Below are 19,096 nucleotides of genomic sequence, written 5' to 3' on the forward strand. Positions count from 1 at the left end.
TCTTTCCAACGCAGAGGAGGTCTTACTCTTTCTACTACCACCAGCTGGTACCGCATCGAATACTTTCAAAGCCGGAGCGTTTGCATCCATTCGGACGACATGACCCAGCCAACGTAGCCGCTGGATCTTTATTCGCTGCGCTATGTCTATGTCGTCGTAAAGCTCATACAGCTCATCGTTCCATCGTCTGTGATATTCGCCGTTGCCAACGAGCAAAGGTCCAAAAATCTTACGCAGAATCTTTCTCTCAAACACTCCAAGCGTCGTTTCATCAGATGTTGTCATCGTCCAAGCTTCTGCGCCATACGTTAGGACGGGCATGATGAGAGTCTTGTAGAGTGTTAGTTTTGTTCGTCGAGAGAGGACTTTACTGCTCAGTTGCCTACTTAGTCCAAAGTAGCACTTGCTGGCAAGAGAGTTTCTACGTTGGATTTCAAGGCTGACATTGTTATCGGTGTTAATGCTGGTTCCTAAATAAACGAAGTTTTTTACAACCTCGAAATTATAACTGTCAACAGTGACGTGGGTGCCGATACGCGAGTGCGCCGACTGTTTGTTTGAAGACAGGAGGTACTTCGTTTTGTCCTCGGTAACCACCAAACCCATTCGCTTTGCCTCCTTATCCAGTTTGGAGAAGGCAGAACTAACAGCGCGGCTGTTAAGGCCGATGCTGTCAATATCATCGGCATACGCCAGCAATTGTACGCTCTTATAAAATATTGTGCCTAAGCGATTAAGTTCTGCGGCTCGTACGATGCTCTCCAACATCAGATTAAAGAAGTCATACGACAGCAAGTCACCCTGTCTGAAACCTCGTTTGGTATCAAACGGCTCGGAGATACAACATATATCATACTTCCCTACTCCAATTATATGTGGATATGTGTCTAATTCGTCTTTGTATGAACGCATTATGCACGTATATGCATCGACTCGAAGCACGACATGGGGCCGTTGCATCCGTTGCGGCAACGAATTTGGCCGACAGCAAAATTGATTATTTGCATTTGAGTCGAAGGCGCCACATACGTGCCGTACGGCGAAAATGACAACTGTTTAAAAAAGAGCAATTTTGTATGCGGAAATTTTTATCGATAGTGGTTTTTATTTAATCAAATTAAATGCAGAAAATAAATGGAATTTAAATTAACTGAGTATATTCAAATACACCCTTATACTTTCAATTATAAATAATATGAGTAGAGAAAAGGCCTGGTTTAACCAAGTTGACCTGAAAAATGAATTTGATCCGATCTCGAAAATATGGCCGCAACCACCATCTACGAATACCGTAAATTTTATTAAAACCCTTTTTCGCTTCAATAAGCAATAGTTTTATAATAATTCACAGTCAACAAAAACCACCTTTATACACAACGAAATATTATATTTGCTTTCTCAACAAGAACATCTGTTTTTTTTTTGTTTATATGCGGCAATTCTTTCTTTGTGGCACCACGGTACGTTTTCCACATTCACGTTACAATATTCGACGATGACGTGATGCCCAAATTGCCAAAGCTTAACAAATGCAATTTGCGTAAAAAATTCTGCAAGACAAATTTTGGACCGATGAATCCCATTTTCATTTAAATGGAAGTCTAATTAAGCAAAATTGTTGACAATTTCAAAATGACGGTGTAGTGTGCATTGTCAAGCAGCGGCATAACTGAACCATATTTCTTTGAAAATCGTCGAGAGGAAGCAATTTCTGTGTAATGAGAAAACATCCTTCCTTCAGTACATACAATGGTTTCAGCAAGAGGGCGCCACGCCGCACAGGGCAGAGAGACCAAGGTGGTACTGTGTGATGAGTCGTGGGTGTACCTAAATTCTAATAATTCAGCGCTAAAAGAAAATATGGTACGCAAGGTTAATGGCATCCCGAACTTCTCCAGTGAGTGGCACGGAGTACGAGTCCTGATTCTAAGAGTGCATCCGACGTAATGGTCGACATCTAGAGGAAATCATTTTAAAGAATAAAATCCGCACTTTTCCTCTTTGTAATAATAATGCTATTGAAATAAAATGTTATCATTCTTTAGAAATTCTTCTTCAATTTAGCTTTTACTTCCTTATTCTGCCACCGGACACCCTGTACATACATGCATAAGTGCAAATTAAATTCTATAAAAATAAGTCTACTTAGTCAATTTTTCAATGGCTCTATTGAGGTCCAAAGAAAACTCGACTATATGGTAATTCTTGTATTGGATATTGGAAAAATTCGACACGTAGTTGATTTTCTGCTGGGCTAAGCCTACAGAAATAAATTGTCGATTGAAGCGAAAGCGGTTCCCCTGACTTACATAAAGAACCAACAATACATAATAATCACTTGTTTATGTATTAGTAATCGATATTAACAGTAATCGGTACAATATTTCTTGCAAGTAATATTTTAACATTACATATGTACATACATAAGAGTACCTTTAAGACTGATTTAGATGACTAATTTTATTGATAATTAGCTATTTTTTTATTTTCATGCATATAAGCTATGCACAGCGTCAACCCGCCATTCGATTATATCACCTAAGTCACGAACGAGTGATTTTTTTTTTACATTGACAAAGAAGTAATCTACTTATTTAGTTATTACTTCTATTTGGCGGGTAGTAAAAAATTACAGGTAAAGAAAAAACACATCACTAGCATAAAGTACTTATCGCTTCTTATAATATTTTTTTGATTTCTGTTACATTATTCTTTTTTTAACACACTTTTATTAGGTCGGGTTGTATGTATGTATGTAACGGAATCTTTGAGCTTAATTTTCACTGGCTTCTAAACATCTGATCGACTTGAAATTTTGCACACCTATCAAGGACCGATGACAATGCAATAATTTTATAAAAGTTTTCCATATTCCATTGGGATTGCCAGGATTAATATTTTCTTTTTTTACCTGTGGGCAAAAAGTAAGGTGAATTTGGTTGTAAAATGAAAAATCTTTATTTATTCTTGTAAATCCATTTCATCTCCTTCAAAATAATGCCCTCTCGATGAAATACACTTATGGCAACGATTTTTCCAATCCCCGAAACATGCCAAATAGTCCATTTCCGGTATTGGTCTCTTGAGTTTTGGGAATAGCCAGAAGTCACACGGAGCCAAATCAGGCGAATACGGTGGTTGCGGAACGATATGTGTGGAATTTTTGGCGAAATAGTCACGAAGAACGAGTGCAGTGTGAGACATGTGAGATAAATTTTCCATTATCCTTATTAGGATTGCCAGGATTAATATTTTATTTTTTTAACACACTTTTATTAGCTCGCGTTGTATGTATGAATGACTGTAACGGAATCTTTGAGCTTAATTTTCACTGGCTTCTAAAAATCTGATCGACTCGGAACACACACCATAGATGACTAGATGGGAAACTCTTTTTCTCGTGAGAGCGCTGAAAAATGTGCATTTTTTATAACATTTGCCAATATTGCCACACCGATAGAAACATGAATTGGGTATTTTTTTAAACAAAAATTGGGAATTTTTAGTTTCCACACCACCATTGAGGTTAGTATTTAGTGTGCGGTTGTGTAATTGTATATTACTCGTAAACACCTACATATACTAAAAATAAAAAATAGTTAAAAAAAAAATTAAAAAACACGCTTTTATTGCTAATCGAACTAAAAAGTAGAAAATAAAAAATAGTTTAAAAAACTAAAAAACACGCTTTTATTGCTAATCGAACTAAAAAGTAGAAAATAAATTTTAATGACAAAGGGACCTATAATGAAGTAATAGCAAATCGAAGGATCAGTCATAGTCAACTACCTCAGAACAGAATTATAACAAAAATTAAGATACAAATAGAGTAATTCAAATTAGAGTTAAAAGCGTGGGATGCATTTTGCTTCACTTTCATAACCATCTGTACATAGGTAGTTGCCAATAGAATGATTGTAATATTTACTATATCAAGCATCCCTCGCTTTTAACTTTAATTTGAATTACTCTATTTGTATCTTAATTTTTGTTATAATTCTGTTCTGAGGTAGTTGACTATGACTGATCCTTCGATTTGTTATTACTTCATTATAGGTCCCTTTGTCATTAAAATTTATTTTCTACTTTTTAGTTCGATTAGCAATAAAAACGTGTTTTTTAGTTTTTTAAACTATTTTTTATTATTAATAAAAATTCAAAAAATAATACGGATTTCAAACTTTTCTTTAAAATTGCCAATAAAATCCTTTATGCTTTTTCATGTCTTAAATAGAATAAAAGTATGGCACGTGACAAAAATAAAAAAAATTTTAGATCAACTAAGAAGCACCTTAATATGTGTGTCTGTGTATACATCCGCTATCCGAAAGTCTGGCGTTCGAAACTTACTGCGAATAAAAAACAATAACCCTACTTTTGTAGAACGTCAACACACCTAAAAAATTGGATGAGAAGCTCAGCCTTAAACATTTCAAGGTAGGATGCGCCGGACAATTACTGTTATTAAGCATATCAACATATGTATGTATATATGTATGGATGTACGCACATAGGTTTGGGAAAAATTATAAACACGATTGTTCTAGAAATTTGTTTCTCAGCCGTAAATTGTAGTTGCGAAAAACTGAATGTTGATTAAAAACTTTTTGAAGTATAATCACGTGGCTCTCCCCCACGTATTTTTGGAATTTGAAAATAATTAAAATAAAAAACAATAATTCACTTTGTGTAGCCGTACAGAGAAACTTAGGAATAGTGTGTCTCAGTACAGTTTGTTAAGAAGGTGTTGTTACAAACGGAAAATCAAATTTTTCTTTGTTTATTTTGTAAATGCACATAAATGTATATTTTTTGTTAATTAAGTTCATTTGCTTTAGTTTAATTTATTTAAGAGTATTTAAAAATCCATAAATAACCAAAAATAGTATATAGCAAATTATTGCAAAATTTCCAAAACAAAAATTACTCTCATATAATATCAATTGTCAAGACACAAACTTTTTGCCCGCTTAGAAGAGCTTTGTCGCAATGATGTGATTTTCAGCTTTGTGACTGCATGTAATATAGAGGGATCGAATCTAAGATATTTTAAAATCCTATTTAACAAGGATTACGAAGGAATATTCGATTTTTTAAGGCACTTTTGAGTAAGGCTGACTTTTGAGCTCTACAACAGAACTTTTACTCTTATAACTGTATCAAATATTAAGGCTATTTTATAGTTGTGCAAAAGTTATCTTAATATTATTTCAGAACACTAAAAAATACACTTGAAGTAAAATTGGCAAAATGGGCAATAAAAAATTAAGCAGAATTAATTGAAATATTGAAAAGTTTTAGGTAACTACAATATAGACAGTCAATTTACTCCATGATCAGGCGATTAGAACCTATGCAGGCTACATGGGAATAGACACAAAATACTAAATAAGTTTCTCCATAAATTTCTTTTTTATTACCTTTTTAGGAAGTTTCTCCGGTTTGTTTTTTATTTTTTATTACCTAGGAAGTGTTTTAGAAGTTAAAGTGTGGCACAAATTTTTTTTGTTATTGAACTCGAAAAAACAAATCGTCTTGCAGCGAAAGTTGTTCTCAGGTGACGCCATGGTTGCAGCGTAAGAAAAAAAACGACTGTTTGGATAAACTTTCTGCTTTGACCCTGCACACTCTTAGGATTCCCTGCAGTGAATCTTTTTAGGTACATACGTACTCATGGAGAATACCTGGCTGCAGTAAATTCATTTCGCTCATGTTTTTAATTTCCTCTCCACGAGTACCTATACATTTTTAGACCAGAAACCAAGTAGCAGACTTTTTAGCTATGTTTCTTTTCAGTCACAAGCGACGAGCTTTAATGTACGACCACCTGTGGATGTACATATGTACCATAATATATGTATGTATAAAAACTAAAACTTTTCTTTCATAAAATTTGTGAATAATTAACATTTAAATATAAGTTAGCCATTCTGAGGTAAATATTTAATTGAACTCTTCTTACTCAACAAGTTGTACTTGTATGTATGGATGGTGCATGTTTTAACTCATTTTATTTGTGTGCTACATACATACACATATGTCTATACATTTATAGCCCAACACAGAGGTCAAAATAAGATAACGAACCTTTTCTATTGTTCTTCCTTTACTCCTATTTCTTTGCTTTTCCTTGAGTTGGCGCTGGTTAATTATACAATATACACTTGGCTATTTATACAATAATTATTGCGGCTCTAGTCGATGCGTTGTTACTTTTTTGAGTTTTTGTTTTTATGCGTGTTGTTTTCCAAATGTTTCCCAAATTTTTGTTTTATGATTTGAGCACGTAGTTTTTGTTCAAAAGCGTTTTGAAGATACGTAAATATTGATAAACAGCGACAAAGTACACAATTCATGAATGAAAAATAACAAAATTATGTTGCATGTAGAAAAATACACTTGCGACCACTTGCAAATTTCACTTAATTTTTAACGAAGTGTTTACTTTAATTTTACGTCTATTGTGGAATCTCTTTAATCATTTCTTACTAACATCAAAGAAAGCTTTCACTTTTACTACAAATAGGTAAGTGCACTGATGACGGGTTGAGAAAAAATCGTCAGTTTATAGTTGGCAAAGTCAGTTGGAAGTTACAGTTGACTGCTTCTGTTTTTTTTTTCGATTGTGCACTTTTTTATTCCTTTATTTCAACAAACTATTGCGCTTTTTGCTGTTCTTTACTTTCTTTAATTTTTTCATTTAACTTAACTACATACATATGATTCTCTCGTTTACTCATGTCTCATGATTTCCCTTGAACTCAATTACTAGTGTTTTTTTTTTGTTCTAATTTTGCATTGGAAATTTATTTAGCTTTGTATGACTTTATTCCTTTCTTTCGTTCAACTTTGAATACTTTAATATTTATTACTTAAACACAATTCAATACTCGCTTCGTTCAAACCAAATTTATCACTTGTTAACTCGCCGTTTGCTTTTACTAGACTGCATAACAACCTAGCTCGTTCTCTTATAGACATTCGAAATGTGTGCGCGCTCAATCCACCAACGTTCGTGGGGCTCGTGAAACAATTCCTCCGGTCAATAACATTTCGTTTTCTCACATTTCGATTTCACTGTTTAATTCGACTTGCATTTTACTTCGTGGGCATTTTTTTCGCTCACAACATTTTTACTAACTCGTTCATTTCGTTATGTGCAACAATTGAGTAAGTGTAAGTTTATTTATTATTGTTTAGTTATTACTTACACAATGGAGCAACGCTGATTTACTCTAGCTCTGAGCAATAAAAAACTAAAAACCGTCCAAGAATTTTAATGTTCCAATAATGAGAGGATGGTGGTAATTTTAAAAAGTTTTTTTTAATTCAAAGGAAAGAATCAGGCATATTTACATATGCCTATATATATACATAAGTACATGTACACACACCTGCTCACATATTAAGAATAAAATTTTTAAAGTTTTGAGTTGAGTGTTTGCCGGTCTCAGACTGCGCATTGAGCGGAATGTTCTCCGAGAAGCTTTTGTTGGTAGAAAAGTTAAAGCCAATTGTATCTGCTATTTTGAATCAACTTACATATGTTACATATAAATATGTATATATGTACCTACACAGATAAATATTTAATTCTAATATTTTCATAGGAATAAAAATAAAAATACCCGTTTTCTCTACTATAAATAATATAAAAAATGTATTTGCATTTAATTTCGCCTAAGTATGAAAGAAATTCTGAAATCATATAGAAATCTTAAGCCGATAGCCCTAGTAGCTAGAGCTTTTATCTTAGATTAATCTATAATTTTAATTATATTTTAATAAATACATAATAATAATAATAATAATATAGAAATCTTAGTTCGCCATTTGCAGCATTATTTTTATGTAGAAACTAAATATTTTCTCAAATCTTTTTGAAATGTTTGTTATTAACTTTAAAAAAATATTAATGAATGTATATTCAATATAAATTTTCGTATCGTATCAATTTTAATATTCCGTAAAGGTACCTTCGTATGTTTGTTTTTTTTTTGTATTTTTATGAGGGTATGAATATGTACGAATTGCCCCAAATGCACGCCCCAACTTAGCGAATTAAATAAGATCTCGATTCCGATATGAATTGATTTTCTCTTAAACAAATATGAATTCCATATTATTTTTAATTTCATAGTAATTAACTTTTAATTTGCCTATTGTCTGTAACAAACTTATATGTTCATGAACTACAAATAAATATTATAAATAAAAATCATTTGTATCATGAATTTATATTACCTTAAAACTTTAGAACAGACTAACCGTTTTGGCTCAATCTTTAACGGCTGTACTTGTGGTTATAAGAACATGGTTTATAATAAAATCATTTCCGCCAGGTGGCGCCAGAGTCACATTATTATAAAAAATCCTATTTATATTCCGAATTGATTCATATATGTGGCGTCAGAATGAAGTCAGTACAAAAAATTTTATTTATGTCTGGATTTCGCTCGAGGATCAACTTTTTCAAAATAATTTCCCACAATGGACTCAGTATTCAAGTTTTGTTAAAAATTGTATTTATGGTTAAATGCGGCTTCTATTCGAGTTGGGTATTTTTACCGTTACAAAAAATAATTTTTCAAAATTTTCCGAGAGAAATTTGCAACTTCTTCTAAGCATAGTAATTTGCATATAATGTAAAGGGCTGAACGGATTTGATTATAGCTAAGGTTTGTTTTTCTATGACGTTTGTGAATTGAATTATGTGTGAATTGAATACAAAGTTTGTTCAGTGCATTAATTAATACCTAATTTAATCTTCTGCAAATATTCAACAGATTTCATTTCGTAAATTATACCTTTAGATAAAATTACAAATATGAGTCGTCGAAATATCGGGCCAACAACTAAATTGTCGAGTTAGTGAGACTTCCGATGGGCGTAGTCAGCGTTGGGAGTTTCGATTCGCCTAGCATTCGCAACGACGATTCAAAAATCGCAAGGCCAATCGTTGGAAGTGTGTGGAATAAGCCCAGTAATGCCCCGTTTTGCCCCATGGTCAGTTATACGTGGCGTGCTCGAGAGTCGGTAAACCAACTGCGGCATTTGTTTTCACGGACGGAAAGTGAAAAAAATAGTTTATCATCAAGCGATACGATGAATTATCAAAAAACAATTAACCATAAAGAATTTAAAAGCGCACTGAAATTGTTTTATTTAAATTCTCACTAATTTAGGGAACAATTCGTTTGGATAAGTCCTTTCACAACGAAGGGACTCAGCATGTGCATAAATGTGCACAATGAAAAACAATTCCAGAGACGGGAATTAAAAGTTAATCACGTCAGCGTAAGCGCGTCACGTCGGTGTATTTTGTTTCGACAAATTGCAGTAGCTAAATAATACATAGGTAGCTGTACACAAATGATACACATATGTATGTATATGAATGCGAATTTAATAAACAATTTTTTTTACTTGAACCATAACACTCATAAATAACAATTAATTTGTTATCGTAATTTGGTATTTTTTCGTATCAATGGCAACGGCTGAACTAAATGTGAGAGCAATATTTGAGAGCTACGAGAGAATGGGAACTCGTCAAAATCCCAATGAGAGCTAATCAAAGTCCCATTTAAAATTGTGCCCTTTAGTTTGAGAACGCAATCAGCGATAAGCTTAGATGCATTTGAGACTTGAGAAGAGGTGTGTTATCAAATGATTCTCAACTTGAAATTGAACAAAAATATTTATCGAGCTAAGATACTTCTATAATTGATTTGTTTATATGAAAACATACATATGTACAAGTGGTAATATTAAGGGCAAGTTTTTCAGTGCTAGTTTAACTATGCTTTACAAACATGAAACTGAATTTTGAAAACTCGATAGTGAAAATTTTTAAGGAAAAACAAAGTAATCATATAATTATTCCTAGCGCAAAATTTAATCCAATAATCTCTAACTCTACTCATCTTTCCGACGCGAATAGGCATTACTGATATCAATCAGTTTCAGATTATCGTAAGCAGGAAAACAAGAAGGGGGTATTTGACCGGCCTTATACTATAAATATACGCCATTATATGTTCCTCTTTGACGTCATAAAATATTTAAAAATATTACGGTATTCTTCTTGCTAATGGAGTATTTAGGTATTAATCAATAACAATATTTCCAAAAAGTGAATATTACCACCAGTGGTGATCAGTCGGGTTACCAGTTTATGAGTACGTCGGACACTAAAAGCTTGAAGTATAAAAAGTTGCGCCAACTGCAAAGCTTATTGGAATAAAAGCAGCTTATTACCTATGGTCAAATACAAAATTATTACTTCCCGCAAATGTTCCGGAAAATTTTGATAATCATAAAATACGATTGTCTTAATAAATTACCTATGGCCAAATACAAAATTATTACTTCCCGCAAATGTTCCGGAAAATTTTGATAATCATAAAATACGATTGTCTTAATAAATACACGTGTAACGGTACAATTGCGACTACATTCATACCTACTATGCAACCAAAAAGTAATAGTCAATTAAAATAAATATATTATATATGTTTTAACGTGCGTAACACGTATGTATGTATGCCTGTATGTCTGTACGTAAGCACACTTCTAACAATCTTATCAAAGGTTGGCGCTTCGGATGTATACACCCGGATGGTAGTGAAATATAGTATATACATATATGAGTATAGTATTTTTAATACCTGCTTTATATGAAATACTTATAAATGCAAAAGCATACAAATATCGCTATTTGCTAAGCATTTATTTTAACGCAAGAAGCAAGAAAAGTGAAAAATGCAAGGTTTCCTTAAACATCACAATAACTGTTTTATTTCTAACCTTTTTTTCTGTCAGTGATAAGCAAAGTCCAAAATCCTCACCTAAAATGCAATAAGCCCCAAAGAATACAAACACTTTTCATCAACGTTGTGCAAATAGATTTCTTTGGAGTTTTTTTAGCTTGAGATGCGCGAAATTTTGTATTAGAGATGTTGAAAAACAAGTGATTGTAGAAAATTACTTTGAAAAATTGTTATTCTTTTTGTAAAATTTAAAAACTGGATTTAGCAACTTTTTACTCCAAGCTTGCGGTATATAATAAACGATTTGAGCCGTAAAATGTGGCATAAGCTTGATAAGCACGCGGCATATTAGCTTATGAAATGGACATGAGTTCGAGCCGAACCTAAAGCAAACCTACTTTTAGTGTCATATCTCAACAAGTAATGGAAAACCTGCGCGAAAATACTCATCCAACAAACTTTCCTACATACATACATCTATATTGGATAATTGTGTAGAATTTTTGAGATGATTGGTCAAGCATAATATAGTGCCTAAAAGTCTATGCCGCCTCCGAGAAATAATTGTCTTTACCATTTCACAGAGATGTGCTCAACAAACTGCAGTGAGGAACTCGGCATAAACTTGTCATTTCTGCACGTCGCACTGTAATACTTTTTTGTTATTTATACAAATTGTGTTATTTAATTGTTGCTCAAGAACGATGAGAATTGAGAAATTTCGTTAGCTTTAGTTTAGAACCTTTTGACTTCTTCTGCCGTTATCTCATAGCACACACGAGTGTAAATATTAGTGTTCATTAAATGATTAATATTGATCACATATTGAATTGTATACCATATCGTGCAAGTATTATAACAGTGCTGAATCAGAAGCACTCGTGCCGAAATATTTAAAAAATGTTGCTTGTTTGAAATAAATTTTCCTATTTTTGGGTATGTATCATATAGTTTTAAGCCGATTCCGGTAGATGGTTTTTTATAAGAAGCTCTTTCATACTGGTACTGTGCTTTTCTAAGCCTCCTCTGGACACCTCATCCATCCATATGAACGTGGGTTCATTGAAAACAAGTTCTGCCAACTTTTTTTATAATGAGGTCTGTAATGTAATCGATTGCGTCAGGACTATTCAATAATTCTCCCTGCTGTAACTATTTAGCAAACGCTAGCTCTTTGCAAAACATGAGTTCCGTTTAAATCACCACATCATAAAAAATAAAGCTTTGTAAATTCTCCATCTCGATCTCGGATTGCGTCAAATACTCTATCATGTCCTGACTTAAGCGGTATGTATTCCATGTCATACTACCATAGTCCTGAACATACCGAGGAAAACTCTTGAGCGAGTTGTTGCTCGTAAGCAGTCCATTTTGAAAATGAAATGTTATTTCTACAAATTTTACTTTTCCTCCACTTTTAGTCAAAGTTTCTAGAGCTAGCAACCCAGTGTCTTGCTAAGGGAGCCGATTTGTCAAGAGGGAATGAGAAAGCTGCTTAGTGAGCAAACCTTTTATTATTGAATCATGGGTATGTATGATAATATACACATGCACATGTATGTTTTCCGAAAGCAAATTGCTAAGTGATATACATATGTACAACATTCAGAGTTTTACTCCGCAAGCTTTTAATAGATTTGAATGAAATCTTTATTACCCAAAGCGTCCCATGCAGCCTTCTAACCCTGTCACCATCAATTCCAGAACCAAAATCATGACACTCAAAATTTTATATTAATATCCCAGACGCATACAATTATTTAAATTTCTACTCACGTATTCGAAACTAAGGTGTCATCCTAGAGTTCTACGTTTGCTTGATTGTGTCCGCCACCTGTGTTACCTGACAGTAGTCGCGTAGGCCTCCGATTTTCATTGATACTATCAATGTCATGTGACTTTCTTTCTTTAGCACTCATGAAGCAGCAAATCAACAAATATGTAATAATATGTATGTGGGCACGCTATATTCAAACGGTAATTCGCAATTAGAATGCACGATTCATGTGAATGATTAAGTGACGTTAGCTGCGCTCTTTTCGCAGAGTAAAGTCAAGATCGAATATTGGCCAACTTGTGTTTTGCAGTTGTCAATCGTTTAATTAGTGAAGCTCGACGATCGTTCAAAAGGCAAACACAGATATGTAGATATTTTTTAATTGTCATCGCCTGTTTTATACATTTGAAATTGATGTTTTTTACTTAAGTCGGATCTATGTCTGATTATAACAATTTCCATAAGAACAGTAGGTGAAGAAAAAGAAAAAGTAAGTTCATAAAGTGACTCACACCGAAAAAGATGCAGCAATGAACATTGGCAATATTAAGCTAAAATCCTTTAAACATATTACCTCAACAGTTTTTCCCCCTATTTTTATTTAATTTTTATATTTATGTAACAAAATAATGCACACACATCTACTGTTAGTTTCGACAACGCGGTGCCACATTTTAAACGCACAGCGTTGTTTAATGTCAAGGATTCTAGATGGATCTTACGAAGAGTGCGTAATAATCTACATGAGAGCGCAACAACAATGAGAAATGAAGGTGAAACATATCTTCAGAAAATGTGTCATACTGAAGCTGTCCGCAGAGCCTTAAGAATGATTTAAGCCCGCAACACGACATTTATCGATGCCAAAAACCGTACTGTCACCTGAAGTTCGCCTGTGGATGGTTCTAGATGTAGAGATTAAAAAACGTCAAATTCGAAGCCAATCTAACCTGAAAAAGGTGTTAAAAGAGGAATGGCAAAAAATTCCTTCTGAATACAAAACAGTTGAATAAGTTCCAAAGGAGCTCATGAATATTCAAAACGATTTTTTCTTAATGTTTTTAATAAATACATGTTGCTTTACCAACTGGAATATCATTTTGTCAAAAATGCGGTAATTACAGTTTTGTGTAATTTTTTAACTCCTTGACTCGTCATCATCATCCGGAAGACGACTTTTTGCCATTCTTGGCGTTCACGTACTGTCTTTTCTAAATGTCTGAGCCCAGTGTTAGAAGGTTTTCTACTACTTCGTCCTCTCACAGTAGTCTAGATCTGCTGCACTCTACGCTTCACTACGTCCTTAGATCATTAATCTCATCCTTAGTTTTAACTCTCCACACGCCTTTCCTTTGCCTGTACGTGTATGTTTCTTGAAATTTTTGTCTGCAGTCTTTTCAGTTCCTCCTCTGTTGATTAGCTTTGATTTGAATATTTTCCTAAGCCGTAGTATGCCATGTTTGCCACCTATAGTCTCACTCTGAAACATTGTTGCTATCCAGAGTTACCCTAAATAGCAAGTGAGCCAAGATTAGTTAGCCTTCCAAGCCAAGTCAATAGTTAGCCTGCCAGATCGGAAAGGCATTGGTAGTCAGGCAATACGCTCACAAGGATATATCCCCATTTTTGGCGCAATTTGTTTTGCCACCTTTTTTAATTATCGTCAACTCTAATAGGGCGTGTCTTAGAATTTTCCATTCCTCATTATTTTGATCAGATTCTAGTATATTTCCGACTTTAGACGTGCCGGCATTAAGGTCCTTGCGGCGTTCTCATTTTATTCTTTGACGAAATTGAAATTAAAAAAAGGCGCGTATTTCAATAACGGCTTAACAAAACCCATTCAAGCATGTTATACGTATTGCTGCCCACCTCATTTAGATACGACGTAATTATTATACTATGGACCTCGCATAAAAACAATGGAAATGGTCAACTAAAGACTTAATCTTTTGTCCGCGTGGTTTTATAAAGGGTGGTCAAATTTCAAGGGCCGATGTTGAATGTGAACCACATCTAACGTCAACGACACCGTTGGACTTCTTTCTTTGGGGTTATTTGAAAGAGAAGGTGCACGTCGATAAGCCAGCAACAATTCAAGAGCTAAAGTATGAGATAATTCGGCACATTAACGTCATAGAACCTCAATTATGCCTCAGCGTCATCGAAAATTTGGACCACCAGATGGAGGTGTGCCGCCGAGGCCGCGGCGACCATTTGGCCGATATTTTGTTCCATACGTAATTGAGCCATACCAATATTATCATAATAAAGAGAAATTACAATAATTTCCTACAAAAAATGTATTTTATTAAATCAACACCGGCCCCTTAACATGTGCTACATCAACTATCACAAATTTTAGATGTGGCAACTCGTATTTTCTGGCAACTTCTGTCTTGCCATCTGGCACTCATGTTTTTGCTTAAGTATCTCATCCGCCCGGTATTGTTGCCAGGTGAACTAGTTCGACTTTCCCCTGTATACGATAAACCACATCATTCAACCTTTTAAATACCTTGTATGGACATTCCCAGGATGCAGTTTTGGAGAAGCCCCTTTCTTTCTTTGCGAATTATAAAGAAGTACCGAGTTACATTCACTAAATCCGACGGTGTTCCCACGATCGGCGGTAGCCTTAAATCGCTTTAAAAGACGGTTCTTGCGAATGATTGACCAGTAGTTTCATATGCAGCTGACCGATAGACCAACTGGACATTTGGATGTGACAAAACAGAAGTTGTCAGAAAATATGAGCATGAGTGATTAAGCTTGAACATAAATAAAGCAAGCAAGTTGTGTTGCCATTAGCATATGACTTTTATTTAGAAATCCAGTGATCGAACTCAGAGGAATTCCTGACAAAAAGTTTCACTCGAATAGTTCTACAAAATTCGAAGAATTATGCTTTTTCAAAATTCAAGATAAGGGGGACTTCCGTGTTTTGTAACGTCACGCCACCCTATACATATATTAGCTTATATTATTTAGTGTTGTTAATAAATTTCGGTAACTTGTTTTCTAAAATAAAGTCCCCTTTATTACAATGCAACTATTCATATAAAATGTTTCGAAATGTTAAGTAAAGCATTTTGTTTTTTGACATTTAGTCATACGAATGTCACGTCACGCCAGTTTGGAAATACCCATATGTAACATTTTAAAATTTTTTTAGAATTTTTTTTTTTAATTTTTAATAATAAGTGGTCTTCCTCTTCCTCTTCCTGTAGATATTCTTTTTCCTCTTCCATCTCCAGCTCCATCTCCTTTCTTTATCCCGAAAACGGGCAGTAAAAATTACTTCACTTAAAAGCTTTCATCAACAGCTTCCATCTGATACCCATATTGTACAAACACATCCAAGGGTACCCCGGTCCACCTTTTCGGCTATATCTCGAGACCCTGGTCACTCAGTGATCTAAAAAATACTCTGTATTAAAGCACTCATCAGTAGCTTTGATTTGATACCCACAATGTAAAAACACATCCTAGGGTTACCCGGGTCCTCGTTTTGGCCTTCAACAGCGCCACCTGGTGGCGAGTGGAATCAATAAGCATATTATACTAATCTTCACCGTGGAAAAAAATATATACAATATATACCAAATTTCATAATAATCGGCCCACACACACACAACCAAAATGTATTCAATTCTAATGAATGATATGTGCGGTACAAAAAATACGTGCGGCAAATAGCAAAAACACACTCACTTAACCGACGCACCGCACACACACGCGTTATAGGATTTCAACCAAACTTCACAGAAACCTTTGCCTAAGCAAAACCAACAATGTGTGAAACTTTCATTGTTTTCCTTACACGCGTTGCTGAGATTACCCCGGACAAACGCACACTTTTTTTCGGCTTAATTTTTATATATTATATATAGATTGGTGCGTACACCCTTTTTGGGTGTTTGGCCGAACTCCTCCTCCTATTTGTGGTGTGCGTTTTGATGTTGTTCCACAAATGGAGGGGCCTACAGTTTCAAGCCGACTCCTAACGACAGATATTTTTATGAGGAGCTTTTTCATGGCAGAAATACTCTCGGAGATTTGCCATTGCCTGCCGAGGGGCGACCGCTATTCGAAAAATGTTTTTCTTAAATTTGATGTTTCACCGAGATAAGGTATATACGTATACATATATATTTATATGTATATTTATCTAGAAATTAGTCAAACTTGTAAGATAACTCCTCCTTTATAAGCCGTCTGGCGGTGGATATACATATATGCATGTATATATGTACATACATATGTATATATAATTGGCGCTTACATCATAGTTGATTGTTTGGCCGAGCTCCCCTCCAATTTGTGTTATACATCTTGACTTTTTTCCAACAATAGAGGCCTGATTTTTTATGAGGAGCTTATTCATGGCAGAAATAGATCGGAGAGTAGAGTTTTAAATTTCGTTTCCTGCCGAGAGGCGACCAAGGGCTGTCGCCCCAGTATACTAGCCCTGTCTAGTGTATCGCATATCACCCCACCCCTTACGTCACAGGAGCAAACTCTCGCAGCAATCCTGCTCCAAATGCTTCTCCTCAGGGCTGGAATCGAATCCAACCCTGGGCCAGAAGTATTCTACTGCTACGTCTGCCACAAATGGTTAGGTGTAACAAATGCAACGAGTGGAGCCACCTTAAGACCTGTTCAGGCCTTAAGTCGCATAGGGAGTGGTCCACACGGTATGTGGCCACGTGTTGCTCCCGCCAGCAGGCGTCTGATGCCTCCACGGCTACTACACCCCCTGATAGGCCGGCACTACCAACCGCCACCACAACCCACACCTCCACGGTGAGGAGCCTATCGGAGCAACACAACTCCCCTTCAACCCCTCCCCTCCTTCCTGTTCCAACCCCAGTGCGGAGACAAACCAGCAGCTCCTGGTCCCCCGTACAGTCTGTTCCGTGTGTCAGACCGTAATACCTCGGAATCTGGTATCAGTCCAATGCAATTCTTGCAATGGCTGGTGCCATTTTCGGAAATTTTCCGGCCTGCACACCACCCGTGAGTGGACAACTGCCTACGTTGCCCCCTGCTGCAGAGCTCTGCACCCACCACCGCCCCCGGAGGCGCGGCCGCCCACCACCATCAGGCCGCAACAACCACAGTGGATTGCGCAGCAGGTCCAACGTAGACAACCCCATGCGTCCCTCACCCCCCGAATTACACAGACCTCACTGAGAAGCTTCAAGCTTCTCCTGTTTAACTGCAACGGACTTACGAGTAAGGTCGACGAGATAGTTGACTTTATGAGCCGGCACAGTATTAAAATAGCTGCGGTCCAAGAAACAAAGTTGCACGCTAGGTCATCTCTGATCACCAGGGATGGCTATAACGTGCACAGATACGATCGCGAGCGAGACAATGATGGTGGCCTAGCGTTTATAGTCCACCACACAGTGCAGTATCGTCTCATCGATGAAGGAATCGACCGCAGGGGCAGCACCTTAGAATGTCAAGGCATAGCTGTCCGGTCAGGCGATTCCGAGCTCGAAATATTTAACATATACAGTGGCTCACAGCTTATTTCGTGTGGCTGTATGTTAAACTAAAGAATTGTAAAATTATTTTTATTTGATTTACTTTAAAAAACATTTAAAAGATAAATTATTTCTAATTACAAACATGTATAAATGCATTCAAATTTTTTCTGCTTTAGTAGAATATTTACAACAAAAACAGAATACTAGGTAAATTGACGTCACAGCTTATTTCGTGTGTTCACTTTTACCGTTATCGGCGCCAGTAAACCGGTTAGCAATTATAGGAAATTTGTTTTGCATAGTATATTAGATTATATCCTTATTTAGTTTACACATTGAAAGTAGTCGGTTGTCCAGCTTAATTTAAAAATACCATGATGGGTCGTCGTACGTCGATTGAAAGGCGCGAATTAGTGATTACGCATTACAAAAATGGAAAGTCGCAGAAAAAAATTGCCGAAATTGTAAATTTAAGTACTTCCACAGTACAGTACATTATTCAACGCTTTTCTCGTGAAAAAAGAGTGGTTGACAAAGGCCGCCAAGCTCCAAACAAAATTTTTACAGAAGCTGATGAAAGGTGCATATTAAGAAAAATTAAAAAAGACCCACGAATTAGTGCGCCAGCTTTGACAAAAGAGCTTGAAAAAGTACTTGGTAAGTCATGTAATCCTGAAACAATGAGAAGAATTCTGCGCAAAGCTGATTTCCATAGTCGTACAGCTCGAAACAAACCGTTTGTTAATGAGCGTAACAGGAGATTAAGGGTGGAGTTTGCCGAAAACCATGTTAATAAAGACCAAACATTTTGGAATGACGTTATTTTCGCCGACGAAAGCAAATTCAACCTCTTTGGTTCCGATGGAAAGTCTTTCGTTTGGCGTAAGCCCAACGCGGAGCTGGACCCGAAGAATCTGCGTGGCACAGTAAAACACGGTGGGGGCCATGTAATGGTTTGGGGCTGCATGTCAACAGCTGGTGTCGGAAACTTGGTTTTTATCGACGAAATTATGGATAAAACAGTTTATTTGAATTTACTAAAAAATAAT

General features: G+C 35.6%; 1 protein-coding gene across 1 annotated transcript in view; it reads right to left on the reverse strand.

Moving 5' to 3' along the window:
- LOC128865357 (ATP-binding cassette subfamily G member 4) overlaps nucleotides 1–6,986 on the reverse strand; it is a 37,371-nt gene extending 30,385 nt beyond the window's left edge. The window contains exon 1 of the mRNA XM_054105610.1: nucleotides 6,088–6,986. The gene's annotated coding sequence lies outside the window, so the exon portion shown is untranslated. The remainder of the gene's footprint in view (nucleotides 1–6,087) is intronic.
- Nucleotides 6,987–19,096: the final 12,110 nt, after the last annotated feature.

This window comes from Anastrepha ludens, chromosome 5, assembly GCF_028408465.1.
Source record: "Anastrepha ludens isolate Willacy chromosome 5, idAnaLude1.1, whole genome shotgun sequence".
NCBI lineage: Eukaryota > Metazoa > Arthropoda > Insecta > Diptera > Tephritidae > Anastrepha > Anastrepha ludens.